This window comes from Onychomys torridus, chromosome 7, assembly GCF_903995425.1.
Source record: "Onychomys torridus chromosome 7, mOncTor1.1, whole genome shotgun sequence".
NCBI lineage: Eukaryota > Metazoa > Chordata > Mammalia > Rodentia > Cricetidae > Onychomys > Onychomys torridus.
The window spans coordinates 104,684,456-104,698,550 of record NC_050449.1 but is presented as its reverse complement, the minus strand read 5'-3'; the positions used below and the strand labels follow the sequence as shown (position 1 = coordinate 104,698,550).

The following is a 14,095-nucleotide window of genomic DNA, read 5'->3' as shown; positions in this document are numbered from 1 at the left end:
CGGCCACTGACAAGAGTTGGGTTTTTGTTGTTGTTTTGATTTGTTTCGTTTTTTCCTTATTCAATGTATTGTGTATTGCAGTAGATCCACAGTTAACCACAGTCTGCATTTCAGAAGCTCGGGTGTTGGGTATTGTCAAAATGATCTTTGGTAATTCCACACAGAAGTGCACAACTATAATTTTGCTACCCATTAATAACAACCTAGTCAAGAAGCCTGGAATCCAATGCCTTGCTCTCAGTTGGGGGTAGAAAGCTAGAATGGTCTATCTTGGCTGGTGACCTATACTGTCGGGAAAGTAGGGTGTATAGTTGCTCAGGAGTGGGCGGTATTCCGGAAATGTATTCACTCTCTTCACTGTACTTTTTCCTCCTTTTGGTAGTGTGCCCTTAGACAATAAAAAAAATAATAATAATAAATGAATTGCAGATAATAAAAATAGTACATGTCTCCAAACAAATGGGTAAACCAGCGCTTTTATTTCTTCAGGTGTCAACTCTGCTCCCTGCCCCAGTCCTACCCCCTCAGGGCTCTGCAAGGCTGGGTTTCTCTCAGTCAGAGCACCAGCGCTCACTCAGCAGGCAGGCGGCAGTGATCTGGGCGGTCTTGCATCCAGAAGACCAGCCTCGCTGAGCAGCTGGACTTGTGGTCCCTCTCAGCTCCAAAGCCCAGGCATCTCTAAGAGCTCAAGGCTGGGAATCATTTCGAGGGTGGGGTGAAGTGTTGCTGCCCAGGGCCGTTCTCTGCACTTGGCCCAGGAGAGTGAGCGCGGGTTCCGGGAGCGCCAGAAGCTCTGGCCAACCATCCCTAGGACTGGAGGTGGTACCCCGGCAAGGTAGGCAAGGGCTGGGAGCCGGGGCGCGCCCGATGGATGGGAAGGAGAGGCGGGGTGGCGGGGCCGGGGCAGCGCGCCAGTTTCCTCTCTGATTAATGATGCTCGCTCTGCCTTGCGCGCGTGGCTCATGCGCTTTGTCTCCAGCTCAGGGGTGGTGAGAGCGGTGGGGATGGCAGCGCCCAGCGCATCGAGCAGGTGCCGGCAGTGCTCAAGCGCTCAAGCCTCAGCCTCGCGTGGTGGCACGGCGGCCAGGCATCCCCAAGCATCCCCACAGGGTCACCTCCCTTCGCGAGGGGTCAGGGGCACGGGTCTAGGGCTGGGGCCATTGAAGGGCCACGGGCAGTGCTCTCTCTCAGTGCCTGGCCGGACACGTTCTCGGCTGGTGGGGAGGAGATGGGCGCCGCCTGGGAGCAGTGCCAGTCGCGTGGGAGGGCACTGCCGGGCGGGGCGGTCAGGAGGGCCCAGCGAGGCTGCTGACTCCAGCGGGACTGTGAGAGCGACAGGCAGGTGGACGCACTCACACAGCCCCAGAGAACGAGTAAGGAAGGAAGAGAGTGAAGGAGAGAGAGAGAGAGAGAGAGAGAGAGAGAGAGAGAGAGAGAGAGAGAGAGAGAGAGAGAGAGAAAGAGAGAGAGAGCACTCAGTGGGCAGAGAGAGGGAGAGGGAGGGACAGGACAGCCAGCTCGGCACACACGCTTCCTGCAGTCACCTCCGCCCACCCAACCCCAAGAAGTGGCCGGAGCGCAAAGTAGCAGAGACGCTGCGGGAACCTGGTCCCCCGCAGTGCTGGTGGGACCGCAGGACGTGGAGAGACAGACAGATCAGCGCAAGGACTGGCAACCGGAGACAGTGGCTACTCCCGAGAGAGAGGAGTGAAGCAAAGCCGGGACACCCCCGACACACACCCTTCCTGGTGCGGACAGACTGACAGACAGGCGGGTACTCAGCAGACTGGATTGGCTAGCAAGCACTCTAGCAGCGACGACCTCCAAGCGTCCAGAGCGGAGACAGTCCGCCAGCCGCAGCCACGCGGTGCCCACCAGTGCTGTGTCTGGGCTGCGCGAGGACCCCTGCCTCCAAGCCGAGGGCTCCTTTCGCTAGCAGTTAAATAAATCGACCAAACAACAGAGGCGAGCCACAAACCCAACTGACCCAAAGCATTCACTGAGAAACAATAATTATTCACAAAAGCCCCAAACGAAATCCAGTCCGTCAAGGCACCTGGACGCTGGGTAACTCCACTCTGTTCCTTCAGGTAAAACGCCAACTCTTGCGACGTGAACATTGCACCCCTTTTGTGTCTCACTGTTGGGGCTTTCTGTTTCCACTGCCCCCTCCCCTTCTTTCTACCATCTGTGTGTGCTTTCCCATGGAACTGTTTGCCTCTGTGTTGTTTCTCTTCTGTTTCCATGTCTCGCCGAAGGCAGGGGTGGACTTCCCTTCCCCCAAATCAGGCAGAAGTTGAAAGCTGAGAAGAGGATTGAAAGGGAAGATGATTTCTGTAACGGAAGTTCCCAGTGATTTTATGTGGGTTTTGTAGGGCAGAGTTTGGAAATTCTCTTAGTTCAGTTGGGAAAGAGCTGCAGAGAAAATGTAGTTTTTACTTTCTTCTTCACTGCAGAGGTCCTAGGTCCCAAGAGGTTGTGGGGGCGGGTGGTAATGTTTTTGTTTTACTTTTAAAATCTTGAAATCATTTTCATAGCAGCCTCCAATTTAAAGTTAGAAGTCTCCGGTGATAAACGTGCCAGTAGGATTGGCTTTGAATTAGGCTAGCGTTTAAAAAAGTTTCTTGGGAAGAGAAATTATGAGTTGGTATTTATGTCAGGGATGTGTTTAGTTCAAATCTTGGTCACCTTCTGCAGATACAGAATAAGGACAGCATGTCAGTTTAGAGGAAAGTCCCGGGATGGTGGGCTGGGAGGTGCAAGGCAAGGCTGCTAGGAATGACCTCCCTCCTGAGAATGTGCTACAGATCAGACAGTGATTTCACTGTCTGACTTCTCAACATACTCAGCTCTGTAGGCAAGAAGGACAGTCTCCAAAATTGAAATGAATCTGTTTTTTTTTTTTTTTTTTTAATTTTTGCTCCAATGCAGAATAAATCTGAACTGTGCCCACCCCTTCTCATCTGCCTTAGAGATCAAGTCTGCTGTTACTGCTTTAAGTAAGCAGGAAGGAGACATGACAGGCAGACATCCATTCTTTTTTAATTCTGTAAAAGTCAGAAAACCTTTGATACACACACACTTCAGCACACATAGACTCTCTCCTTTCTTCTTCAGTATTATGTTGCCATAGGATGGGGATGTCTGAATAACATTTTAGTTAATGTTACTTTCATGAAAAAAAACAGCAACAACAGTCATTTGGAAGGCACATGCTCTGGTTATGCGTCGTTCAAACAGCGGAGTGATCTTAATGTGGGGCTGTCTGTGAGAGACCCTGTCTTCTCCGGGTTATGTAGCTCTTCAAGGTATGTAACTGCTTATGTTTGATTCTCAATTTCCTTTGTCTTCATCTTCCTTTACTTTTTAAATGCTTTGACTGGCAGGTTATTTTTATGTTTCTATAGAGTAAGTCTAAATGCATTTTAAGGTGATAGATACACTTTGGTTTCGTTACAAAGACTGGAAAAGATAATCTCTTGCTGTCTGTGCTTGTCTGTATTATTATGATTTGGTTTCAATGTAATGTTAAAGACATTGTTTTAGACTATCATGTTATACATATCTTAGTTCCTCTCTGGGTATGATTTATGTCATCGGAATGATAAAGTATCTATTACTTTCGTGGATGCTTATTTAACAGTACTTTGTTTGGGTGAGGCATATTTAAAGAAACTTACCTAGCTTTCTCAGTGATTTAATTTCACTAACATTTCTTTTTGGTCATATTCAGTTCAGACCCAGACAAGTAAGTGTGTGCGTGTGTGTGTGGGGGGGAGGCTTTGTGTATATGTGTGTGTGTGGCTGTGTGTGGCTGTGTGTGTGTGTGTGTGTGTGTGTGTGTGTGTGTGTGTGTGTGTTATTAGACTTGCAAATTGCCAATCTCCCAGTGACAGTCATAGTAGATCGCAGTTGAGTGTGATTACCTTGCGAACTGTAGCAATCGCCCTGTTAGAGCATGCTGCTGCACTGGGGAGTTCTTTGCAGTCTGTTTTTAATGCTGTTTAATGAAGGAGCAGGCAGCTCACTCTGCGATGAAAGAAGCATGAGAAAATGCAGAGTCCTGTGAGGCTGTGAAGACTACAGAGCAGAGGGAAAAGGAAAGGTAAAGACAGGCTATGGAGGTGGTCATTTGAATTCAATTCTCATATCTTATGAATGAGAATCCATTGGTCTGGGTGAGATAATTCTCTCTGAATGGCTGGATAGGTCTTGCTTTGACTTCTGCACTGGTTCTTAGAAAGAAGACTCAATAATTTGAGTTCCTTAAAACTTGAAGGAGATGCTAACTGGGGACTTCCTGTGTGTCTACTATTTTTAATACAGACTGTGAGAATGTTGGGTAATGAATGCAGAAATAATTTCAAATTCCTGAATCATTGTTCTGCTGTGGCAGATGGGTTGGACCTTATGAAACATTCTGAGATTCAAAGAACTACCATCATCTTCAGATGTGGGTGGTAATCTGAATTTCTGCCATGGGAATTGTTTAATTTTTTTGTCATGGACTTGAAACTTTGCTCCAAAATTATGACAACTAAGGGAAGCAGGGAGTTTTAGATGGATGCAATAGAATATTTGGGTTGTTTCCTCCCTTTAAGTTTGAGGTAAACAACCCACATTTATTTTTCTAAAGACTACATATTTAAAAATGTGTGTCTCAGAGGTAGCATTGATCACCTTTAGAATGTTATCCTTGGGGGCAAAGTATCTTCACATGATAGCATGTAAGATACAAGATGCTGTCTGTCTGCACTGCTGTTGCCTCTACAGTACACCTGTCTGAAGGTACAAAGTGAGAATGTTCAATCAGAAAGGTGTCTTGCTCATTTTAGCATTAACAGCAAGCAATTATCAGGTCACTAATTTTTTTCCTCAAAGTGAAACTCATTAGATAAAACATTTAAGTAGTTTCAAAATTAATAAACACAAGAGAATGTGTGCAGTTTATATGAAATAGGGGGCTAAGTTGTATCATTTTGTATTAATGGCTCTATGAGAACTTAAAAAGTCAATATGACTGTGACTAAGTTTGAAATAAAACAAACAACCAAGAATAATATTTTGCATGAAGATATTGAAATTTTTGTTTGTTTTTGTTCATTTGTCTTCCAACTGGTATTTCTAGAGGGAGAAACAACCACATTGGCTGTTCATATTTCCCTCAGGGTTCTGCCTTTTGCTCTGGAGTACTGGTGCCTTTCTCAAGCTTCTCAACTTCAAGGGCATTCGAATCCGAATTCAAAGTGCATTTTGTCTTTGGACAAGATAATGATAAGCTATTTGAGCAGAGCTTAGCATGAATCAGCTTCTGAAGACACAACGTAGATGGTAGCCAGGCATGGATATGATGGAGAATTCTTTTAGGGCAAGGAGGACAGTGTGAAGCCCACAGAGCTGAATACTGCAAATTAACTATTTGTTCATCAGTCAGTTTAATTTGAATCTGGTCTGTGCCAATATTAGGCAAGAATAGGAGACCTAGAAGCAGTAGTTGACACGGGAAGCCATTTCTCCAGGGGTAAGTACTGACATCATTTGAACGGGGTTGTGCATTAGGAATCTGTGGTTCTCCTGATCACAGAAGGACCTGGCTTCCATAGCAATGCATCGGGTCACCTGGGAAGTCTCCAACATAACTTAAATTGATGATGTTGTATTTGTAAAACATCTGCCTCTTTCCTTAAGACAGAAGATCTTTGTATTTTAAGAATTGCTTAATTCAGAGGTTCCATGTTTCTGCAAGTTTTACTTTTTGTATTGTTCACCTCTCTACTTCACATTCAATTTGAAGAACATGTTTTAAGCACGATTATAGGTATATACTAAAGGATTGTGGAGTGTGAAAAACACACACATACACACAGAGACAACACAAACAAGACTACGTGATTGAACTTATTTGCATCTTTGCTTCTAAGTTCTGAGTTTCTTTTAAGATGTTTTCATGGTAAGTTCTTAAAAATAGATTTTTTTTCACACTCCAGTCTTAGATGAATTTGGATCATGTTAGATTATTGTTGGCCGTGGATATTAAAGTGTTGATTATGTATATTTACATCACAGACATCTCATATCTGTAAAGAGCCAATATGAAATGAGATACGACATAAGTCACCATGTATTTACTAAGCTTGATAAAGAGTAAATTCCTTAAGTATCAAGCTGGTGCAACAGTTTTTAATGTTGACAAGATTGTTATGCTATGGTCCCCAATCCTTTTCTGTCTGGGGATATTTTCTTAGTACATAAAACATATGCATAGCATCTTGAGTGTGTCATTGCTGGGCCATATTTGTGTGATAGGACAAAAAAAGCAATGGAAGCAAGGCAGAAAGTGAATTGAAATAGATACACAAAGCAATTGAAGAGGCAATGAAAAACAGAAATGGGTGTTGTCTTGACTATATGGTATTGGCTTTCTATCTTCAGACTGGATCCTTAGGTTTATGCAATGCTACTGCTGCTGTTTCTTCTTCTTCTTCTTCTTCTTCTTCTTCTTCTTCTTCTTCTTCTTCTTCTTCTTCTTCTTCTTCTTCTTCTTCTTCTTCTTCTTTTTTCTTTTCTAACTGCCAGAATATCTCCTAGCACTGCCAGGTGGGGAGAGGATAAAGTTAACCATCATCTGAGGTCACAATAAATTGATGCTTTAAATTCCATCTATTCATTTTTCACAGGAAAATCTCTCCCAGAAGTGTTTATAACCACAACTTAATGCTTATAACAATATGACAAACTTACAAGGTGTTTATGCTCTGTAAAATCAAAATGGCTATTGCAACTTATTGAAATGCTGATGATCCCTTACCTAGGAGTGTCTCATTCAAGGCATGTGTTCATAATTGTTCCCTATCCATAAACTCACATCACATTTATAAGCATTACCTCCACTCCTACTCCACTTATTTAACAACAGATATTCATTAGCCTTTTCCCCAGGAAAGGTAAGACAGAAACTGTCTCTCTTATCAACAGGCTTCTAGCACGTTCTCTATCTTCATAAGATTTCAAGATGATATATGCAGTTCTTAGGTTAAAAATAATGGGGAAAATATATAAATTATTATAGTTCTGCTAATATTAAAGTCTACAATCCCTTAAGTGGCATTCATTTAAAGGTAAAAACATGCAAAATTTAGTTCTGCTTTAAAGAGAGGACTCAGGACTTTTAGGAAGACAACAGTGACATCATTTTAAATTTCAAATATTTTAGCAAATTTTGTAGAGGTTTACTGGACACATTGTGGGCTATATTTTGATGCAGAAACACATAATGTGTTGAAATATCAAATCATCTCTTTATAGCTGTTTCCTAGAGACAAATTCACCAAGTTTATTTACCTAAATGAGTCTAGATTGATTTCTTGTTTCTTGCCCTCATCATCCAATTTAGTGTTGGTGTTCTTAATAATCTGCATTCTTTTATTTCCAGGTCACTGGTTGCTTGTTTATTATATACTAAATACAGGACATAGAAGCAGAAAGCCTAACCCAAAAACAAGCCAGGAAGGTGGGTTTTCTGACTCGTAGCAGATTCCCTTCGCATTGCCTAGATAACAAGCCTTACTTCAGAACATTCCAGCACATGAGATCTTTACACGAAGAAGAAAATGAGCTCATTCATCCTGGCATTTTGATTTAGATTAAGAATCACCATAAAGAAGGGGCTGGGGAGATGGCTCAGTGGTTAAGAGCACTTGCTGGTCTCACAGAGGATTGAGATCTGTTTCCAGCAGCCACATGGCAGCCCACAACTACCCATAGGCATGCTTGTGGTGCACATACATACATATATACATAATAATACATGCAGGCAACACATTCATATGTACAAAATAAATAAATCTGACAGTAATTTAAAACTATGGAAAAGGAATCAACATATATGAGATAAAATATTTTAATGTCTTTAAAGTACAACATGAAACATCAATTTGTTTCACCAGTTTAAATAAATGATCTTTTGATAAGTAAGGAGACCATCCACATTCTCAACATTTCAAGTTGCTTTCAGAAGATTTCCTCAATGTGACAGCAGTTTAGAAAAATCTAGACCTGGACCACAGAATTTAAAGAAGGGGCAGGTTAACTCGTTGAAATCCAGAGGTTAGTCCTGGTTCTTTCATTCTGAATTTGCCTATAATAAGCTCAATGGGAAAATTAAAAACTGTCAATGATGTTCATGTTTCTAAAACCACAGACAAAATTCTCACAGGAAGTGTTAGCATTTATTTGTAGGAAAACACAATGAATGATGTCTTCGTTTCATGTTTTGCTTGTCACTGTGTGTAACTTCAGTGGGAATTCCAGTACTGCTGGCTGCTGCGGGGATGGCTTAATGGCATCATCAGCTGAGGAGAAAACAAGCCGATTCCATCCGCCGCAGAATGAATATTTCTGCAGCACTTGCCTTAGCTACACACTGCTTCTCTGAAACAAATTCTTAAATGGATGTTAAGCAACTTTGTAGCTGGAAATGGTACACTTTACACATGGATTTATTTATTTTTAGGAAATGAGTCTACACAGTTTATTGTCAGATCATGACTCCTCAAGCCAATATGGTACGAAGTCAAAACTTGTGTTGAATTCTCCCAAATGAGTTGTGAGAATTATGCTGGGGAATGGCTGAGCTATCACACTCACACTGCACAGCTTCATAGCTTTACATGTTTATGTTTTATTTATTATAAATTTATTTAGCTGTACTGGTGTTGGAAGAATTTTAGGAGGCCCGTCCAAAACTCCACTGCACAGAGTTGATCTAATGACCTCTTGTTTTATTCATTTCCTGACCCCTTCAATATTTCCCTTAACACATTTCTTTTATAAGGACTGAAATCCTTTTCAGTCTTGAGGTTTTCACATATTCACTATGAATGTTCTGGAAACATTCAGGAATGCAGTGTTTATCAAGCTGCAGGAGCTTGCTGTAGAAACCTGCTCGCCCCACAATGTCATGTGTATTGTAAGGAATGCATGTGTAGTCTCACAATTGTTGCTTTCTCCCAGAACTATAAATAACTTCTGCTTGGGAATTCTTTTCAGCATCAGGCATTCGGAGGGTAGACATGATGTACCAGTTAATGTGTCACAAAAATGTTAGGCTCAGTGAGATGACTCAGCTAGTGCAGGTCGCTGCCTCCAAGACTGACAACCTGAGTTCCATTCCCGGGACCTACACGTGGAAGGAGAGAACGGACTCCTGCAAGATAGTTCCTGAAGGCCACTCACAGATGGCATGTGAGCACACATATACAACATACTAAAACAAAGAACGTAAACATTTCTAAAAACTACACATCTTCCAGGGCCTTGATAGAATTATCCTTCTACAAATGTTTTCTACATCTGTGTGGAAGTTAGAAGCAAATATATATTGACTTTAGTGGAGTTTGGGATTAGAATTCAGGTTAGAACTAGTGGAGAGGATGTGCTCACAGGTAGGCTAGGGCCTCCAGTGACAAGAGCAGAAAAAGCTCCCCAGGAAGTGTTTGTGGCCTCTCTCAGATTCTGTAAACAGAATTTGCATTACAATCAAAGGTTCAGTAAAATAAAGCCTGCCTTCAGCACACCTCCAGGTGAGTTCTCCACCTCACCTCCAGAAATGGAGTTGATATTTGGTGTAATTAACTGGCTTCTTCCTCAGCTTAGTAGTTAACCCGTACACTAGCTTTCTAATCTTAGTCTAATCTAAAGTATCTAGCAATTTAGTTGGCTGCTAACTGCTTCAATTTCCCATTTAGAAAGTGGAAGGAGACTCTGCCCTCCTCCCAGGCTCGCCTTCTGGGATTAACCATCCCGGACAGGAAGCAGAATCCACTAAAAGGAAACCTTTATCCTTTCACATAAGAACTCTAGACAGATCCATTTCATTTCTTAAATGAAACACAGCTCTCTTATTTATTTTTTATGTGTATGCTTTGCCTGCAAGTATCATTCTGGTGTCTGCAGAGGCCAGAAGAGGGTTTCACGTCCCCTGGAACTGTGAGCTGCCACATGGGTGCTGGGAACTGTACCTGGGTTCTCTGGTAGAGCAACCAGAGCTCCTGATCTAACACACTCCCTTTAAAAAATACTTTAAAAGGAAGTTAGGGTCAGAGCCTTTCCATTAATAGCCCTTTCTTTCTTTCTTTCTTTCTTTCTTTCTTTCTTCCTTCCTTCCTTCCTTCCTTCCTTTCTCTCTTTCTTTTACATTTTTGGATTTTCAGACAGGCTCTTGGTGTGTATCACAAGCTAGCCTAGAACTCATGGTCCTCATGACTCCCAGATGCTGGAATTGCAAACATGCCACCATGCCCAACTGCCAAATATGAATACCAATTTTGGTGGTTAAAATTAATGGGCAGCTTAATACTTTTGTATATAACTTGTCGAAGCCAAGTTAGTAACTAAATCTCGGGGTGTTGATTGTGGAAAGAGCACAGTTTTTCCTAAGGTGCTATCATTTATCAGTTCCTAAGGGAAGAGATGTCTGACTAAGATTCCCCAAACCTATTATCTGTTCAGGGCATTTTACTTGTAAATTTCAACAACTAAAACAGATGGCCCAATTCTCAAATCTTTGAGCAGGTTGGTGGTTGGGACGACCCGGTGAAGGCAGATGAAGGCACAACTTTGCAGTCAATCCTAGGTAGGGGGAGCCAACTCAGCAGAGTTCGGGTGGCCTAGGAGATGAAAACAAGTTTCTAACCTAGGACAAAGAGAGTACACTATGGGGTTTTGCAAGCAGCTTCTGTCATTCTCCCAGACTCTGGCTTCCTGTCCCCATGCTGTTTGGACAGAGCAGCTGAGACGGCCTCTGATCCCAAGTCCACTGTGGGTAATTTTGCTCAGTGAGTCAGCACTGGGCCTGTGAATACAGCCAGAGTAGGAAGGACACTGCTGTCATGATGGGGTCCCCACTTAGTTCCCCTAACAGGAAGCAGAGAGCCACCAGCAGCACTGAGGATAGAAGAATGAGGGCCGCACAGAGCAGTAAATGCATCTGATAATTGCACTGTATTTTCCATTGAAATTTGGATATCTTACATTTTTCTGGAGAAATAATATGATCTGTTATCCAATGAAAATTCTCAGGAGCCTAAGGGTATGCTTACAAATCTTTCCTAATACAAGATTTGCTGGGAAACAAATAAAAGAAATACATGGATACATAGATGCATACAAATACGGAGAGTGTGTGTTCAAATCAACAAAACACACTTAACCCCCAAAATCTAACTCCCTCAAATATTTTTTCATAGTCCTAAACAGTTTCAGTCTAGTATAGTGATTGTAGATGGCAGTTACTTAACCAAAGCTTACTGAATTAAACTGAATTGGACCTTTGTTATTATTGATTACAGCTCATATTTGGGGAGTTTCTAATCAGTCCCACATGAAGTTTTAATTGTATTTTCTTCATGGTATTTCAGCCCTAGCAGATCTGACAGTCATCTTTCTGTATAAGAACACAATGATATCCTTAAATGTAACATAGGTAGCCACACTAGAGATTTCTTCTTGCCTTTTCAAACAAGTAGGAATTCTGTGGCAATCATAAGGCCCTCCATGGTCAACATGTTTGAACCCAATGAATACCTGCATGGGAGAAAGTTACAGTTAATACTCAGTTACCCAGTACTGGGAGATGGTGAGGCACAGGCAAGCACACTGTTTTAAATTCTTGGCTCACATGCTGGAGACATCTGGCCTTTCTCGGATGTGTGCTTAGGAAGGGATTAAGTGTGGCTTCTGGGGGAAGGGTCAATCCCAAGGACTGGGCAAGTGGGCAACTGTGTAGCAGAAGGCAAGCTCAGTGGCAGACAGCAGAGAGCTCTTGCCCACCAGGCCTTCCACAGGCAAGACCACCTTTTCTAAACCACAGCAGACTGATCTTGATAGAGTTCACCTGGCTTGAATGCCAAGGGGTGTGTTAATCGTCCCAGGACTACTGATGACTGCTTTACTCTCAGCTGTAAGGGTGATCTTGAGATAGATGGCTGCATAAATACACAGATGATAGATATAAATGATAACATATTTATATATAATGCATGCTTATCTATAATAATACACACATATATGTGTGCATATATGTGTATGTATACATATGTGTATGTATATATGTATATATATGAGACTATTTCAAATTAAACTGTAGGTTGCTCTAAAGAGAGCTCATTCTTTAAATTTGTTGGAAGTTTTTATGTCCATGTGTTTGAGAACAGACATTGGAAAAATGGGTCCACCAAAAAATTGTCTAACTGCTCTCAATAGACAGCGGCTTGCTGTCTGTGGTTAAAAGGAGGTAGAATTAGATACAGTTCTGTAGGGAATCCCAGAGGAAAGGATGGTCTAACCTGAAGGTTACCTGCCAAGCACAGCAATCACATTAGATAATTGCATTTTATCTCATACTATAATGTGTGTGTATTTGATATTATTCGTTTTAGTTTTTGTGTATGTGTTCCTGTGTGTGCACATGTGTATGCTGGTATGTGGTGGGACAGAGATTGGCACTGGGATGGCTGATGTTTTGAGACGGGGTCTCTGTCTCTAACTCTGAGCCTCGAGCTCCCTGATTCAACTAGATTGACTGGCCAGCCAGCTCCTGGGACCTGCCAGTCTGTCTAATCCAGCAGTGGAGTTACAGGTACCTGCCACCATGCCCAGCTTTTCACTGGCATCTGATCTCCTGTTTACCTCACCTTAGCTCATGAAGGTCCTCACTCTTAAACAGCAAGAACTTGACCAGCTGATCCACTCCGCAGCAGCTCTCTCTCCCAGACCCCTCCTCCCTGTCATCCTCATAATTGTCCTTGTCCTAGTTGTCATCCTCCTCCTCCTCCTCTCCCTTCCCTCTTCCCTCACCTCCTCCCCTCCCCTTCTTCCCTCTCCTCCCTCTCCTCCTCCTTCTCCCCCTCCTTCCTCCTCCCTCTCCCCTTCCTCCTCCTCCCTCTTCTTTTTTAAAGCAGTTCTTTCCATAGGCAGAGAGAAAACACCCAGGCAGAAGTCCCCTTTATGAACTCATTCTCTGGGTGGGATTTCAGGGTGTTGCTTTATTCATATGAAGCTCATAGGATCAAGTAAAAGCAGTGACTAAAACCTGGGAATTGGAGTCTCGCGATGTCCTCATAGGAATTGGCATCTGGAGTCACTGCTAAGTCCTGATCGCAGAACATGACGATGAAGAGAAAAACAAACAAATAAATCACACACCTATTTTGAGGAGTGCCTATAAAGTGATCCGTGATTTCTAAGATCTCTTTTAGTTTATAATTTCCGTGACTCGATGCCATTTCTTATTGTAATAAGTATGGGTCTGTTTTTATATGGTATTGTTTATGAATTGTTATTATAGTTTTCCTCCTTTGGGCTTGAAAGCAATCACAGTGCTGGGAAATAGGAGTAATAGTTTAGGTGGTACTCTTATCAAGATAAGTCAGCTAAGAAATCAGGAGGTGAGGTCCCAAGAACTGGGCTCAGGTCCAACTTTGCAGGTTAACAGTTCATTTCCTAAGCATTTTGCATTGGCTACATCATTTCTAGAGTGAGATTGCTGTGACAATTAATTACATAGTGTTTATTCCAGCCAGCGATGGGCTTACTTATTTCTTTCCTGGTCCTCATATTTCCGTGCTTTGCTTGGGTGCTTTCGTCATGCCTAGCTGGAATCCATTTTTAGCACAGCCACACTCACATGTTAGTGGCTCGGGAGTCTGTCTTCGGTGGCCACCTGAGGTCTAAGTCATCTTTCTAGCAGACACCCCCTCGAGTGGATGGCATGCCCTGACCTTTTAAAGCTAGCTCCACAGAGACATCTTGAAAAAGAGATCCGGGTGAGGATGATTCAGAATTCCCGACCCACACAGAATTCCACACAGCATTTCATTACCTGCTAACCTGACTCATCTGGGGTGAGACCATGTCTTTTTGTTAATTTACAAAGGAAGTTAACCAGGCTTCCTCCCAGACACATCTTGTGATAACATTGAGTTCAATTCTAATACCCTTCTTGGAGTGATTTGGGTTACTATCTAAGAACTGATGGAAATGATCTCGAATAAAACAGGCCATTCGTTTGTAACTCCTGCCATGGCAGAGAAAACCC

The 14,095-nt window shown here is 42.6% G+C and overlaps 1 protein-coding gene across 7 annotated transcripts in view; it reads left to right on the top strand.

Moving 5' to 3' along the window:
* The first annotated feature begins 493 nt into the window (after positions 1-493).
* The window catches only part of Arpp21 (cAMP regulated phosphoprotein 21), a 163,692-nt gene continuing 150,090 nt past the window's right edge, over positions 494-14,095 (top strand). For 2 of the 7 annotated variants that reach the window (XM_036194192.1, XM_036194186.1), the window contains exon 1: positions 494-835. The gene's annotated coding sequence lies outside the window, so the exon portion shown is untranslated. Of the gene's footprint in view, positions 836-1,463; positions 2,091-2,922; positions 3,309-3,961; positions 4,106-14,095 lie in introns of those variants that run through there. The other 5 variants (XM_036194196.1, XM_036194176.1, XM_036194179.1 and 2 more) reach the window with 4 other exon arrangements.